The sequence below is a fragment of the Carassius carassius genome, chromosome 8 (genome assembly GCF_963082965.1).
Source record: "Carassius carassius chromosome 8, fCarCar2.1, whole genome shotgun sequence".
Lineage (NCBI taxonomy): Eukaryota > Metazoa > Chordata > Actinopteri > Cypriniformes > Cyprinidae > Carassius > Carassius carassius.
Window position 1 is genome coordinate 34,765,144 of NC_081762.1, and position 15,692 is coordinate 34,780,835.

The window sequence follows — 15,692 nt, forward strand, 5'->3', positions numbered from 1 at the left end:
TGGGCCCCCACCAGTTGCAGCCACGCTCTGGCGGTGGGAGGACAGTTTTCTCTTTGCCTCCACCTTGAATGAATGAGAATCTTTATTTCACATATTTTGCATACTGTAAGCACATGTAAATAAAACTTTTTGAAAGTCAATATTGCTATTTATATAGGTATATAGCCTAATAAAACACAAATGTAATATGTTGGTAAAAAAAAAATTTGTATACCTTCAGGTCGGACCATTTTTTCTTTAATTCTGCAACTGTCCGTTCTGTCCCACTGACACAATTGACGGCAGAAGCAATACTTTGCCACTCGCACTGCTTCTTTTTATTAGTGACCCCACTGCTGTGGCCACCAAATAACACAGTTTTCCGAGCCTCCACCTCCCCTACAAGTGTTTCAATCTCAGTATCTGAGAAATTACGTTTTTTTCCTCTTTTCTCACCTGTCGCCATTATTAAAATTAGGCTAACAGAAATGCACGTTTTCACTTTCTTGGATTAATTAATTGGCGGGTCGCATGCCAGTTTTCCAGGTATATATGGGATTCCACTCTCATTTACATGCTGATCAGCAATCATGAGGTGATTCGCATTGACTATTTATGGTTAAAAATGGGCGTGTACAGGGCGGGATATGAGGCTGGTTCACGTACGCACATCTGCGGGTGATCTGTGATTTATAAAGGGAACATTGCTTACAGGTGTGCATACGCACGGTTTTATAAATCGGAATATTTTTTGGCGTACGCCATTTTTGGCTTTTGGGCGCACGTAAACTTTTAGTAAAGATCCTACGCATAGTTTTATAAATGAGACCCCTGGAGGCATCCCTGCCCTGCACATTTCGCATTTCCCCTCATCTAACACACCTGTTTCAAATCATCAGCTCATTAGTAGAGACTGCAAGACCTGATTCGGGTGTGTCTAATAAGGGAGACATACAAAATGTTCAGGGCAGGGGTGCCTCCAGGAAAGGTTTGAAAACCATTGCCCTAAAGAGACCGACTGAGCGTTGACGCAATGCTGCCACACTCCCACGTTAGCTTTTTTTGGGCTCATAGCTGCCAAAAAGTATTTCAGACATGGTCCTGTGCAAATTGGTTGCAAAACAGTGCCATTTTACGCACAGTTCCCTAAAGCAGTGGTTTTCAAACCTGTCCTGGAGGCACCCCTGCCCTTCACATTTTGAATGTTTCCCTCATCTAACACACCTGTTTCAAATCATCAGCTCATTAGTAGAGACCGTGAGACCTTATTTGGGTGTGTCTAATAAGGGAGACAATAAAAATGTGCAGGGCAGGGGTGCCTCCAGGACAGGTTTGAGAACCACTGCCCTAAAGAGACAGACTGAGCATCGCTGCAATGCGGCCACACTCTCTACGTTAGTTAATTTTTTTGGACTAAAAGGTGCCGAAAAGTATTTCAGACATTGTCCTGCGCAAACTGGTTGCAAAATAGGTCCCACCGAGATTTGAACTCAAATCACTGGATTCAGAGTCCAGAGTGCTAACCATTACACCATGGAACCTTAACTGGGGCAGCTGTTGCTCACAGGGCTACAAACACTGGCACCATCGCCAAACTAGTGCTTTTTTATCTTTTCCTGCGGCAAGAAAGCACACAGGCTCCACCGAGATTCGAACTCAGATCGCTGGATTCAAAGACCAGAGTGCTATTACACCATGGAACCGAAACTGCTTGGTTGGAGACCAACTTGGAAACAGATAGCTCTCTGGCAGTGGGGAAGCAGTTATACAGAGAGGTTGGAACCCAGTGATTTTTGGTCAATGGCCCTCCTCAAAAAAGGGAAAAGTGTGGGAGATGTTGCCAAAACCCGGAATCAACCAGGGACCTTTAGATCTTCAGTCTAACGCTCTCCCAACTGAGCTATTTTGGCTACAACAAACCTCTGCTTAGCAAGCAGGGATTTCAGTGAGATCACCCTACTCTTTGTCGGAGCTGAAGAGCAGATCAGAGATGAGCCCCCAGACAATAAAAACAGCTGGCCAGTACGGGGATCGAACCCACGACCTTGACGTTATAGCACCATGCTCTAACCAGCTGAGCTAACTTAGCCCTCCGTGTCTGCCTGATTGGAAAAAACCTGCCATAATGTTTGTGAATGCAATGAGACAATAAAGCTTAACGTTTTAACCTGAACAAGGGCTCGTCCAGGATTTGAACCCGGGACCTCTCGCACCCAAAGCGAGAATCATACCCCTAGACCAACGAGCCTTCTTGCCCAAAGCCAAGAAAAAAGAGCTATTTCAGCATCAACAAAAGAAGGAACATGAACTAATGTGGAAGCAATCAAAGTCCTCGAGACAGTGTGAAAGGCTAACGAATGCAAGTTGGCCTCTTAATTGACCTAAAAATGCAAAAGCAGGCAGAGCTGGGCCTGGACCGGATGTCAAAGCACCAGAAGATGGAATCACCATCGACACAGTCATGTCTGGGTTAAGGACTAGTGTGCCTAACAGTGACCCAGGTGCTGAAATGGGCTGCACAACTCCTGCTGCTGTGGGGACGGGTGCGATAGGGCACTCCCTTTTGGCAGAAGTGGGCCGGCGACCCGGTCGCAGAATTGGAGCCTGTCCTTCTCGATTTGGCGGAAGGATAAATTGATGTTTTGGGCCTGATGTTGATGGCACGTCATCCAATTTTTCCCTCGGCAGAGGAAGCTGCGTATCAGCCACATCAATTGGGTCAGATGGAGTCAGTCCCTGGGCGAGGACGCTCATTTCCTGATTCTTCTGCTGCCGTTGAAACCTGAAAGTAAATTACTTGTAAAATATATATATATATATATATATATATATATATATATATATATATGTATGTATGTGTGTGTGTGTGTGTGTGTGTGTGTACAGAAGTATTCAGTTCCCTTGAACCAAATAATGTGCCTTGCTTACCACTGAATGAGTGTCCTCTGGTTCAGCTCAAACAGCTGGATCATTGTTTCATCCATCAGCCTTCGACTGTTAAGCACTAGGTCTCGGATGTGGTGGTAATCTGAAAGGATTTTAGACCACCTGGGGGTGCAAACTCCAGCCTTCTTGGTCGGTGACTTGTGTAAAGCACACAGCTTCATACAAATGGCCTCAACCAAGCGGCTGGTGCTGGGCCACTGTGCTGGACCCCCAGGATGTCCAATCAGACACCGTTTCACACTCTCCACACCCGGTGTGACTCCGGACCGCTTCGGTGCCTTAAAGCGCCCATGTGTCAGCTGAGGCTGATGTCGAGGCTGATAGTTGACCCGCTGTTTATCAACATCAGGGAGAGCTGTCCACAGCTGGATGGCCTCTGTCACCTGCAGGTCGGTGAGGTAAGGAGCCTCACGAAGACCCACCAGGAAACCAGCCAGATCCTGGACCTTGTCCCACCCAGCGATGCCATCAGGTCCAATGACTGCTCCCTAGTAAATGCAGATTAGTGTTAATATACACTTCCAGTCAAAAGCCTTTGAACAGAAATATTTTTTTACATTTTTTAAAGAATTCTGCTCAACAAGCCTGCATTTATTTTATTCAAATACAACAAAAGCCATTATATTGTGAAATAATTTTACTATTTAAAATAAAAATGCTTTCTATTTGAATATAGTTTAAAGTGTAAGTTATTTCTGTGATGCCCAGCTGTATTTTCAGCATCATTCCTGAGTCTTCAGTGTCACATGATCTTCAGAAATCATTCAGATATCCAAATTTGTTGTTCTAGAAACCTTTTTTTATTGATATTATTATCATCAATATTTAGAACAGTTGTGTACATTTTGTTCAAGATTCTTTGATGAATAGAAGGATCCAAGATAAGAGTTTATCTGTAATAAAAAGCTTTTTTAACATTATACACTATACCATCCAAAAGTGTGGAGTCAGAACATTTAAATCATTATATATTTAGTATTAAATTATAGAAATTAATACTTTTATTTAGCAAGGACGCATTAAATAGATGATAAAGACATTTATAATGTTACAATATATACTGAACTTTCTATTCATCAAAGAAACCTAAACAAAAAATCTCTAGAAGCTATTTTTAACCTAATAATAATAATAATATAGCACCCGGCACCCGGTTTTTTTAGCAGCAAATTGGAATGATTTCTGAAGAATCGTGTGCCCTGAGTAATGATGTTAAATTCAGCATTGAAATCACAAGACTGAATTACTTTTTTAAATATATTCAAATGGATAGCAGTTATTTTAAATAGTAAAAATATTTCAAAATATTACTGCTTTTGTTGTATTTTGAATCAAATAAATGCAGGCTTAAAAAAAAACACCTTGCTTGTAGTGTATTTGGAATAAAACGAGACTGAAACAAAATAAAGCCCTTAGAGTGTCTTACCTGAGCCTCGCCGGAGACACTGCTTCCAGTGTCAGATGGCTGTGACAGCACTGAAGAGGCAGGGGTGAGATGCTGTCCCTCTCCTCCAGATGATGTGGACGGCTCAGCCAGTGATGCTGGGGACTGAGGCAGAGGCAAAGATGAGGGGCTGTTTCTGAGATCACGGCAGGGGTCATCCTCATACAGCACTGGAACTGTGATGTCCTCCATGCTCTCTTCCTCAAACCCCTCACCTAGCAGGTCCTGATCATCAACCTCCTCCACCAGCCGGTCTTCCTCCTCTGGGTTCTGGAGCACTGGAGTCAGTGTTTTGCCAGTCTGGCTGTAAAGGTACTCGATTCCCAGCAATTCACCTACAATAATAAAATAATAAAAAAAGAAAAAAAGTGCTCTTAATAATTTATCAAGTACATTGGAGGCTAAATAGATAACTTAATAGAATATTGCAAAAGAACAAATTAAATTTCTTACCTGTATATGCTCCAGGAGGGCGATAGCGCTCATCCCAGGGCTTCCCAAAGACTGTTTGGCTAAGCCGGTCCACAGCCTCTCTCATGGCACTGCCATATGTCCGAATGGAGGACGCCCGTTTTATGGCATCTTCCATTCGGTCATCATTCCAACGCATCAAGCCCTCAAGGAGATAGGCCTGAAAATGCGCATCGCTGGCACTGGTTCCTAAAAGTTAAATAATATTAAAAAATATATAAAAAAGGGTTTTATATGTCACATATGTACAATATATGTACTACACATAAGGTGCTCTGAAGTAACTTGTATACTACATTTAATAGAGTTGTGTAACTAAATTAAAAATGATTGTCACTTATTCCTGTATTACTAGTGACTTGTTAGTCAAGACAGCTTTGTCAATGCTAATGACATTAAAAAGTAATTGTAATGTAGAGTGTGACATTTATTAATGCGGCATTACTTTAAAGTGATGGAAGCAGTTACAGTGCTTATATTTTCTACAGAAAAATAATAATCCATGTGCATGTAATACCTGGAATAAAACGGTTCAGGTGGAGGTGGAACGACTCCAAGGAGGTAGAGCCACGAGCACACCTGTAGCAGCACAGCTCCACGCTGCCTTTCTTCAATGTCCCTGTCTTTATGTACAGCGGAAAGTCCTCTGGGTCTTGTATACACTGGACGTGCTTGCGCTGTTCCTTCCATATCTGCTGGATCCGTTTGTGGTCCAGCAGAGGAACTCCCAGGGTGTCCTTCCCATCCGCACTGTCAAACTGATCAATCAGTGACCCAATCAATCTGGCGGTCTCCTCCACCCCCCTGGTCCTCCTCCGGCAGTGCAGTGCCAACTCCCTCCGGGTAATGCGAGCACTGACCGCCTTTTCTGAGATGTGGCCAGTCTTCTTTGCCGCCAGGTCACTCTCTTTTGCAGAGCGAAGAGCAGCCACATCCTCTGGATCCCACTGAAAGATGCACGTGGACAGACGTGCCATGAAGATCCCGTAGAGTGGATGAGCCTCTGTCGTGACACCTGCAGCAAATCGCCGCATGAAGTGCCAGATGTCGAGGCGCACTACAAGCTCATCCCAATCCGAAAACATGATCTTCACCCGCGATTGGCCATACTGACTACAGCAGTCCCTGTCCACGTACATCACTTTTGGGGCTGCCTCTCCTGCCTCTCGGTAGCGTTTCATCAGACCAGCTGCCATGGAGTCCAGTCCATGTCCCTCGGCAGCTGTCAGCACAGAGACAAGGACCTGGCCGTGTTCATTTCCGACATTTGTGCACCAGGCAGCTGTTCCTGAAGCAGCACCGGCAAGTTTCTTTGTAACCTATTGGGAAAAATAAAAGATGTGCTCTTTATGTATGCACATCACACACACATCCATGTCTGGCAAATTTCTGGATATAAACAGGGCTTTGATACCTTTTTTGTCGAATCCATCTTGAGAACACAGCCAAAGACAGATGTTAATTTGGCCTTGACCTCGTGCAGTCGCCCCAGAACATCCCTGGCATACACGGCTAACAGCCACTTAGGTTTAGGCAGGGCAGGTAAAAGTGGAGGATCAGCAAACACAGGAGGCTGCACAAGGGAGGACCTTGTGAATGGTTCGCAGGCAGTCAGGTACTGCAAGACACGCTGTGTCCATGCCTCACTGTGCTGTTCCATCAGCTTCCTGTAAAGCTGAGTCACACTGTTGCTCAGTGTCCTCTCCCTCATCATCCTCAGCACCCGGTTGTCACATGAGTATCTAAGGAAACAACAGTATAATCATGCAAATGCTTTAGTTGGTAAAAAATAACCCATATAAAAGCACCTAATAATGAATGATTGTCATTATGAATTACCTCTATGTCAGCAAAGCTGGAAACTGACTGCGGTGGCCCATATCCAGCTGTCCTAGGATGTCCTCAGACCAGGCAGGATATTTCTTTTTGCAGCGTTTGCACTCCAGATACTCAGTGGCAAGGTCATACCACCCGTCGATGTCCAAGACCTTACGCACGGTACGGTAAATTCCTGCCGCTGTTAGTCTGTGCTTACCACAGTCTGGGCGAACACAGACAAGAGGAAATAACCACATCTTCAGCGGCATCCATAAGAAAAGGGGCCGACAGAAGAAGAGGTCAGGTGAGGCAGGGGGCTGAGTGTTTATTAAAGGGGGCTGAGGAGGATACCACCAAAGTTTCAGCTGGGACACTAGTTCTGACTTGCCGGTTCGTGGGTTGGCCTTAAATAGTGTGTTCCGGATCCACTCATGCTGGAAAGGTGGAAGTTGATCTTTCCAGTGACTTGGAAGCTCAGCTGGTGGCTGGTGATGTGAAGGAGCTGGTGCCTTGGCAGTTTCCACTGATGGAGATGGACCAGCACAGTCCTCTGAGTGAATAGTAAAAAAAAAATCAATAAGGATGACAGTTGCATTTGATAGTAATATGCCATAAATGCAGCGCACAAACAGCCTGCAAAGCACAATTTTTGGACAAGTATTCATAATTATTATGTTATATTTAGGAACGAGAGTGAAGAAAGTGGTACTAGTGTTAAGGAAGCAAAGAACACAGCATACACTATATTAATTTAAGGAGAATGGAATCAGTGCAGCTCACTGAGAATGAGGATCAGATGGAATGGAGGAAGGAAAATGTGGTGTGATGAATTAAGTGTAAAGCAACGAAGCCCACGGACATGAAGCATACACACAGATAGAGTAAGGAAAAACTGTTCCTCTAATCATTAGAACAATGAATCTCCACCATCCTGTCTGCTCAGGGAGAGCTGAAGAGTGTGTGAGAAGAGCAAGCGGTGTGAAAAAGTTATCTGGTGATTATCTAACAACGGGTAAGTTCGGAAACGCAAATAAATACACTGACACCTTGAAAAATCCTTACGGTTTTGAAGTGCACTCAAAGAAAGCATCCCGCTTGAGGCATGATATGATATAATTCTGTATTGTAAACAAAACATATTTTAAAATGTTGATTATTTTCCCCCAAGAAATAACGCTTCTCAGTGTGTTTTCACAAAACATTCTTGTAATATGTGCATTTGTGTCATATGCCACACCTGTATTTAGCTGTGCTTCACATTGTGATGCAGCAAATACCAGCTCCTCATCGTCATCTTCAGCAGTGGGAACGGACTTGCCTGGAGCACAAATGTTAAAACTATCATTGTGAACAATACACAGAGACAAACATATGTAAGATGGTGCTTACTTACCAGTAGCGAAAAGCTGCATGGGGGGCAAATGTTTGGCTGGGGGTTCTGCTGCTGGAGGAGGTAAAGTGGACTGCAATAATGGATCTGGAAACGGCAAGTTGACAAGTTTGCCATAATGATAAATTAATATATGTAGAAATGCTGTAGGTAAAATTCTATATTCACACTCCTACTCACAGGCTTTAACTGGTGACGTGAGTTTTTTCGCCAGCTGTGAAGGCGACAAATTTTTGCCACGTGCCAACAGCGCTTTCACAGTTGCGGTCTTCTGTACACCAGTTTGGATAGCTGCAGGTGGAGGTGCAGTGGTTGCAGAAGCACTGGAGGTTGCAGCGTGAGGTGCAGGCTGACGTACGCTGGTGCCCACAGCAGAAGCCCGTCTTTTCAGGACATATGTCTTGAAAATGGCCATGTTGGTTTTGGGCCTGGCATCTGCCTTAACGAGGTACCTGATGAGGGCTTGAGCCTCCTTGCTCTGGTCCTCATAAACATCTTTCATGGACCGGCCCTGGAAGTCACCAAACTCCACCATCAAGCAGCCCTGGTCTCCAGTTGCCCGGGCTTCTGCCTGCATTTCCTGCTTCCTCTGATACTTCTCCACTTCTTCTGCCATCTCTCTAATTTGAGAAGTGTACTGTAGGAACAGTTGTTTATTTTCTGGCAGGGGTGTTGTCTGCGCCGTCTCATTGGAAATGCTGAGCACCAAATACACGGCATACCCCAGAGAGTTTTCCAGGAGCCATCTAAATCTCTGGCCCTGGTACTTCCCAAACTGAAGTTTGCAGTGAGCCAGTACTAAAAACTGTTCACTGGGGTCTCCACCGTTTGTGCTGACAAAAGTACTGGCCTCTGACAGCACCTCCTCCTTAGGTTTGGCCCTTCCAGACTCCACATTTTCAAGGCGCCTCGCCTCCACCGAAGGTGCCATGAGGAGTCGGCTTGATGTTGCCGATTGCCGTTGAAAAGAGGGATATGCATACATTTTCTGAAATGAAAATCAGAAAAAGACTACTACCTTTTGCAATCTAAAAGACACCTGTATGTTAAGTGTGTAACAATAATTTAACAAGCTACGCATAAACTATATTACTGTGGTAATAAACATGGCCATTACATAAACTGTCCTGAAGATGAGTTTTCTACAAAGGACAGGAATCCCTGACATATAAAATATGTAACGTCAATATGAAATTTCCTTTTATTTTCAATGCTGTCATCTTAAACCATGATTACACACACACCAGGCTACAAAATATTACATTAAATATATTATACTTCAAATGTTGTCATCTTACCCCAGGGTTACACCAGGTGCTTTTACCTCTTAAAATCTCAGCCATTTTTCTGTGTTTTTAACTTTCTGGTCTACCTAAATTAAAATGAGCACTATTCCCACATACTTTGGCCCATATGGATACATTTGGCCTTTTTTTGTTTGTTTGTAGTTAAGACTCTCAATGTTTTTTTATAAAAAAAGTCATTATTATTACATTATTTTAGAAAATATCAATTATTTCTTGGTATAAAATGCAGTTTTCCATATCTACACAACAATTTGGTAACGATTTTTACAATTAAAATGTGTGTGTGTTATTATGTGTTAATACCAAATATAAATGTAAATAGTTTAATCATTATTTTCATTCATAGGGCCCAGAAACCATGATTTCTTGGACAATAAACACATCATTGTTGACAGTAGCATAGCTTAATTAGCTGATGGTCGATAAATTTAACTTATCTGATCATTAATCATGTGAAAAGTTACAGGTTCACAGGTACTGAAGAAAGCATGAACTGTACATGCTAGCTAGCTATACTGACACGATTCATTTTCCAAAAATACACACTGTATATGAACAAATAATGACCAGTTTTCAATGAATGAAGTAATAGCCTTACCTTTAACAAAGATGACAACAACGGCGATTGGTCAAAAGGAGGCCACAGGAGAGAAACGCGATTGATCAAAAGTAAGCCACGGAAGAGAAACGCGATTGATCAAAAGTAAGCCACGGAAGAGAAACGCGATTGTTCAAAAGTAAGCCACAGGCGAAACGCGATTGGTCAAAAGTAAGCCACAGGCGAAACGCGATTGGTCAAAAGTAAGCCACAGGCGAAACGCGATTGGCTCATGTGGGCTTACTTTGTGCTTACTTTGGCTCAGTCGGTGGGAAGCAGTAGGCGCAAGCGAGAGGTAGCGGGATCGATGCCCGCATTCTCCAAGTTGGCTCCTGCCCTTTTACTCACACATCCCTAGATCAGTGGTTTTCAATCCTGTCCTGGAGGCATCCCTGCACTGCACATTTCGCATTTCCCCTCATCTAACACACCTGTTTCAAATCATCAGCTCATTAGTAGAGACTGCAAGACCTGATTTGGGTGTGTCTAATAAGGGAGACATACAAAATGTTCAGGGCAGGGGTGCCTCCAGGTAAGGTTTGAAAACCATTGCCCTAAAGAGACCGACTGAGCGTTGACGCAATGCTGCCACACTCCCACGTTAGCTTTTTTTGGGCTCACAGCTGCCAAAAAGTATTTCAGACATGGTCCTGTGCAAATTGGTTGCAAAACAGTGCCATTTTACGCACAGTTCCCTAAAGCAGTGGTTTTCAATCCTGTCCTGGAGGCACCCCTGCCCTTCACATTTTGAATGTTTCCCTCATCTAACACACCTGTTTCAAATCATCAGCTCATTAGTAGAGACTGCGAGACCTTATTTGGGTGTGTCTAATAAGGGAGACAATAAAAATGTGCAGGGCAGGGGTGCCTCCAGGACAGGTTTGAGAACCACTGCCCTAAAGAAACAGACTGAGCATCGATGCAATGCGGCCACACTCTCTACGTTAGTTAATTTTTTTGGACTAAAAGGTGCCGAAAAGTATTTCAGACATTGTCCTGCGCAAACTAGGTCCCACCGAGATTTGAACTCAGATCACTGGATTCAGAGTCCAGAGTGCTAACCATTACACCATGGAACCTTAATTGGAGCAGCTGTTGCTCACAGGGCCACAAACACTGGCACCATCGCCAAACCAGTGCTGTTTTATCTTTTCCTGCGGCAAGAAAGCACACAGGCTCCACCGAGATTCGAACTCAGATCACTGAATTCAAAGCCCAGAGTGCTGACAATTACACCATGGAACCGAAACTGCTTGGTTGGAGGCCAACTTGGAAACAGATAGCTCTCTGGCTGTGGGGAAGCTGTTATACAGAGAGGTTGGAACCCAGTGATTTTTGGTCAATGGCCTGCCTCAAAAAAGGAAAAAGAGTGGGAGATGTTGCTGAAACCCGGGAGCGAACCAGGGACCTTTAGATCTACAACAGACCTCTGCTTAGCAAGGGATTTCAGTGAGATCACCCTACTCATTGTCGGAGCTGAAGAGCAGAGCAGAGATGAGCCCCCAGACAATAAAAACAGCTGGCCAGTACGGGATCGAACCCGCGACCTTGGCGTTATTAGCACCACGCTCTAACCAGCTGAGCTAACTTAGCCATCAGTGTCTGCCTGATTGAAAAAAACCTGCCATAATGTTTGTGAATGCAATGAGACAATAAAGCTTCACGTTTTAACCTGAACAAGGGCTCGTCCGGGATTTGAACCCGGGACCTCTCGCACCCAAAGCGAGAATCATACCCCTAGACCAACGAGCCTTCTTGCCCAAAGCCAAGAAAAAAGAGCTATTTCAGCATCAACAAAAGAAGGAACATGAACTAATGTGGAAGCAATCAAAGTCCTCGAGACAGTGTGAAAGGCTAACGAATGCAAGTTGGCCTCTTAATTGACCTAAAAATGGGGCTGTATCTAACATGTAGAGGGATGTTAGGGAGGACAGCTGAAACGGTCAGATGTCACTTAGACCAGCGGGTCTCAATTCCAGTCCTCGCGCCCCCTGCTCTTCACATTTTGTAAGTTTCTCGTATAGCTTCAGACATTTGTTCCATTCGAACGTAAGTGCCCTGAGAACTGGACATCACATGACATCCCTCCGTGAAGTTCAAAGCGTATGTATACTTTCAATTCATAGTGAGTAATACAGTGGTGTATCGAGGTATACAGAGAGGTAAATGATGTCACACTTCTCCATGTGTGAAGAAGTTGTGCAGCACAAATCCGTGAACCAATGTTCCAAAGTGAAGTATACTTTGACGGATTTCCCCTGCTCAGGGAGTGGGGAGCAATGAACACTGTGTAGGGACCATGTCAATCGCTAGGAGCTCACTTCTAATGAGCTGATTATCCAAATCAGGTGTGCTAACAAAGAGAGACATGCAAAACATGCAGACCTGGGGGGAGCGAGGACTAGAATTGAGAACCGCTTCCTTAGACTTTAAGTCAGTGTGAGCAAAAGAGGTGAAAAGTTGTCTGCATGACCCGAGTGTTCCAAGGTAGCCTACATAATACAAGAATCCATACACATTCATACTGGCGTAACAAGACCGAGAAGGTCCTTAAACACAAAAGCTTAATCTCTTTGTTAATTCGACAACATAATCTTGGCCAGTGCAAAGGAGCAAGCCCAGAGGAGGGACAGCCTCTTTGCATCAAACCCGTCATTCCCAGCTATGCTCGTCATTCTTGAAAGGCCAGGGGAATTAGCTCAAATGGTAGAGTGCTCGCTTAGCATGCGAGAGGTAGCGGGATTGATGCCTGCATTCTCCAAGTTGGCTCCTGCCCTTTTACTCACACATCCCTAGATCAGTGGTTTTCAATCCTGTCCTGGAGGCATCCCTGCCCTGCACAATTCGCATTTCCCCTCATCTAACACACCTGTTTCAAATCATCAGCTCATTAGTAGAGACTGCAAGACCTGATTTGGGTGTGTCTAATAAGGGAGACATACAAAATGTTCAGGGCAGTGGTGCCTCCAGGAAAGGTTTGAAAACCATTGCCCTAAAGAGACCGACTGAGCGTTGACGCAATGCTGCCACACTACCACGTTAGCTTTTTTTGGGCTCACAGCTGCCAAAAATTATTTCAGACATGGTCCTGTGCAAATTGGTTGCAAAACAGTGCCATTTTACGCACAGTTCCCTAAAGCAGTGGTTTTCAAACCTGTCCTGGAGGCACCCCTGCCCTCCAAATTTTGAATGTTTCCCTCATCTAACACACCTGTTTCAAATCATCAGCTCATTAGTAGAGACCGCGAGACCTTATTTGGGTGTGTCCAATAAGGGAGACAATAAAAATGTGCCTGGCAGGGGTGCCTCCAGGACAGGTTTGAGAACCACTGCCCTAAAGAGACAGACTGAGCATCGATGCAATGCGGCCACACTCTTTACGTTAGTTAATTTTTTTGGACTAAAAGGTGCTGAAAAGTATTTCAGACATTGTCCTGCGCAAACTGGTGGCAAAATAGGTCCCACCGAGATTTGAACTCGGATCACTGGATTCAAAGCCCAGAGTGCTGACCATTACACCATGGAACCGAAACTGCTTGGTTGGTGGCCAACTTGGAAACAGATAGCTCTCTGGTTGTGGGGAACAGTTATACAGAGAGGTTGGAACCCAGTGATTTTTGGTCAATGGCCCACCTCAAAAAAGGGAGAAGTGCGGGAGATGTTGCCAAAACCCGGGATCGAACCAGGGACCTTTAGATCTTCAGTGTAACGCTCTGCCAACTGAGCTATTTTGGCTACAACAAACCTCTGCTTAGCAAGCAGTGATTTCAGTGAGATCACCCTACTCTTTGTCGGAGCTGAAGAGCAGAGCAGAGATGAGCCCCCAGACAATAAAAACAGCTGGCCAGTACGGGGATCGAACCCGCGACCTTGGCATTATTAGCAGCACGCACTAATCAGCTGAGCTAACCGGCCTGGCTTAGCCATTAGTGTCTGCCTGATTGAAAAAAAACAGCTATAATGTTTGTGAATGCAATGAGACAATAAAGCTTCACGTTTCAACCCGAATCAGGTGTGCTAACAAAGAGAGACATGCAAAACATGCAGACCTGGGGGGAGCGAGGACTAGAATTGAGAACCGCTTCCTTAGACTTTAAGTCAGTGTGAGCAAAAGAGTTGAGAAGTTGTCTGCATGATCCGAGTGTTCCAAGGTAGCCTACATAATTCAAGAATCCATACACATGCATACTGGCGTAACAAGACCGAGAAGGTCCTTAAACACAAAAGCTTAATCTCTTTGTTAATTTGACAACATAATCTCGGCCAGTGCAAAGGAGCAAGCCCAGAGGAGGGACAGCCTCTTTGCATCAAACCCGTCATTCCCAGCTATGCTCGTCATTCTTGAAAGGCCAGGGGAATTAGCTCAAATGGTAGAGCGCTCGCTTAGCATGCGAGAGGTAGCGGGATCGATGCCTGCATTCTCCAAGTTGGCTCCTGCCCTTTTACTCACACATCCCTAGATCAGTGGTTTTCAATCCTGTCCTGGAGGCATCCCTGCCCTGCACAATTCGCATTTCCCCTCATCTAACACACCTGTTTCAAATCATCAGCTCATTAGTAGAGACTGCAAGACCTGATTTGGGTGTGTCTAATAAGGGAGACATACAAAATGTTCAGGGCAGTGGTGCCTCCAGGAAAGGTTTGAAAACCATTGCCCTAAAGAGACCCGCTGGTCTTAGTGACATCTGACCGTTTCAGCTGTCCTCCCTAACATCCCTCTACATGTTAGATACAGCCCCATTTTTAGGTCAATTAAGAGGCCAACTTGCATTCGATGCGCATTTTCAGGCCTATCTCCTTGAGGGCTTGATGCGTTGGAATGATGACCGAATGGAAGATGCCATAAAACGGGCTTCCTCCATTCGGACATATGGCAGTGCCATGAGAGAGGCTGTGGACCGGCTTAGCCGAACAGTCTTTGGGAAGCCCTGGGATGAGCGCTATCGCCCTCCTGGAGCATATACAGGTAAGAAATTTAATTTGTTCTTTTGCAATATTCTATTAAGTTATCTATTTAGCCTCCAATGTACTTGATAAATTATTAAGAGCACTTTTTTTCTTTTTTTATTATTTTATTATTGTAGGTGAATGGCTGGGAATCGAGTACCTTTACAGCCAGACTGGCAAAACACTGACTCCAGTGCTCCAGAACCCAGAGGAGGAAGACCGGCTGGTGGAGGAGGTTGATGATCAGGACCTGCTAGATGAGGGGTTTGAGCAAGAGAGCATGGAGGACATCACAGTTCCAGTGCTGTATGAGGATGACCCCTGCCGTGATCTCAGAAACAGCCCCTCATCTTTGCCTCTGCCTCAGTCCCCAGCATCACTGGCTGAGCCGTCCACATCATCTGGAGGAGAGGGACAGCATCTCGCCCCTGCCTCTTCTGTGCTGTCACAGCCATCTGACACTGGAAGCAGTGTCTCCGGCGAGGCTCAGGTAAGACACTCTAAGGGCTTTATATTGTTTCAGTCTCGTTTTATTCCAAATACACTACAAGCAAGGTGTTTTTTTTAAGCCTGCATTTATTTGATTCAAAATACAACAAAAGCAGTAATATTTTGAAATATTTTTACTATTTAAAATAACTGCTATCCATTTGAATATATTTAAAAAAGTAATTCAGTCTTGTGATTTCAATGCTGAATTTTAGCATCATTACTCAGGGCACACGATTCTTCAGAAATCATTCCAATTTGCTGCTAAAAAAACCGGGTGCCGGGTGCTATATTATTATTATT

General features: G+C 44.4%; 7 non-coding genes across 7 annotated transcripts; all 7 read right to left on the reverse strand.

The window, feature by feature from the left end:
• Positions 1 to 1,817: 1,817 nt before the first annotated feature.
• trnaf-gaa (transfer RNA phenylalanine (anticodon GAA)) lies at positions 1,818 to 1,889 on the reverse strand. Its single transcript has one exon. It is a non-coding gene; the product is annotated as a tRNA-Phe (tRNA).
• Positions 1,890 to 2,155: 266 nt separating this feature from the next.
• On the reverse strand, positions 2,156 to 2,227 carry trnap-ugg (transfer RNA proline (anticodon UGG)). The gene has a single exon. It is a non-coding gene; the product is annotated as a tRNA-Pro (tRNA).
• An 8,733-nt stretch (positions 2,228 to 10,960) lies between these two features.
• Positions 10,961 to 11,032, reverse strand: trnaq-cug (transfer RNA glutamine (anticodon CUG)). Its single transcript has one exon. It is a non-coding gene; the product is annotated as a tRNA-Gln (tRNA).
• A 441-nt stretch (positions 11,033 to 11,473) lies between these two features.
• On the reverse strand, positions 11,474 to 11,547 carry trnai-aau (transfer RNA isoleucine (anticodon AAU)). The gene has a single exon. It is a non-coding gene; the product is annotated as a tRNA-Ile (tRNA).
• An 86-nt stretch (positions 11,548 to 11,633) lies between these two features.
• trnap-ugg (transfer RNA proline (anticodon UGG)) lies at positions 11,634 to 11,705 on the reverse strand. The gene has a single exon. It is a non-coding gene; the product is annotated as a tRNA-Pro (tRNA).
• A 1,704-nt stretch (positions 11,706 to 13,409) lies between these two features.
• On the reverse strand, positions 13,410 to 13,481 carry trnaq-uug (transfer RNA glutamine (anticodon UUG)). The gene has a single exon. It is a non-coding gene; the product is annotated as a tRNA-Gln (tRNA).
• A 134-nt stretch (positions 13,482 to 13,615) lies between these two features.
• trnaf-gaa (transfer RNA phenylalanine (anticodon GAA)) lies at positions 13,616 to 13,688 on the reverse strand. The gene has a single exon. It is a non-coding gene; the product is annotated as a tRNA-Phe (tRNA).
• Positions 13,689 to 15,692: the final 2,004 nt, after the last annotated feature.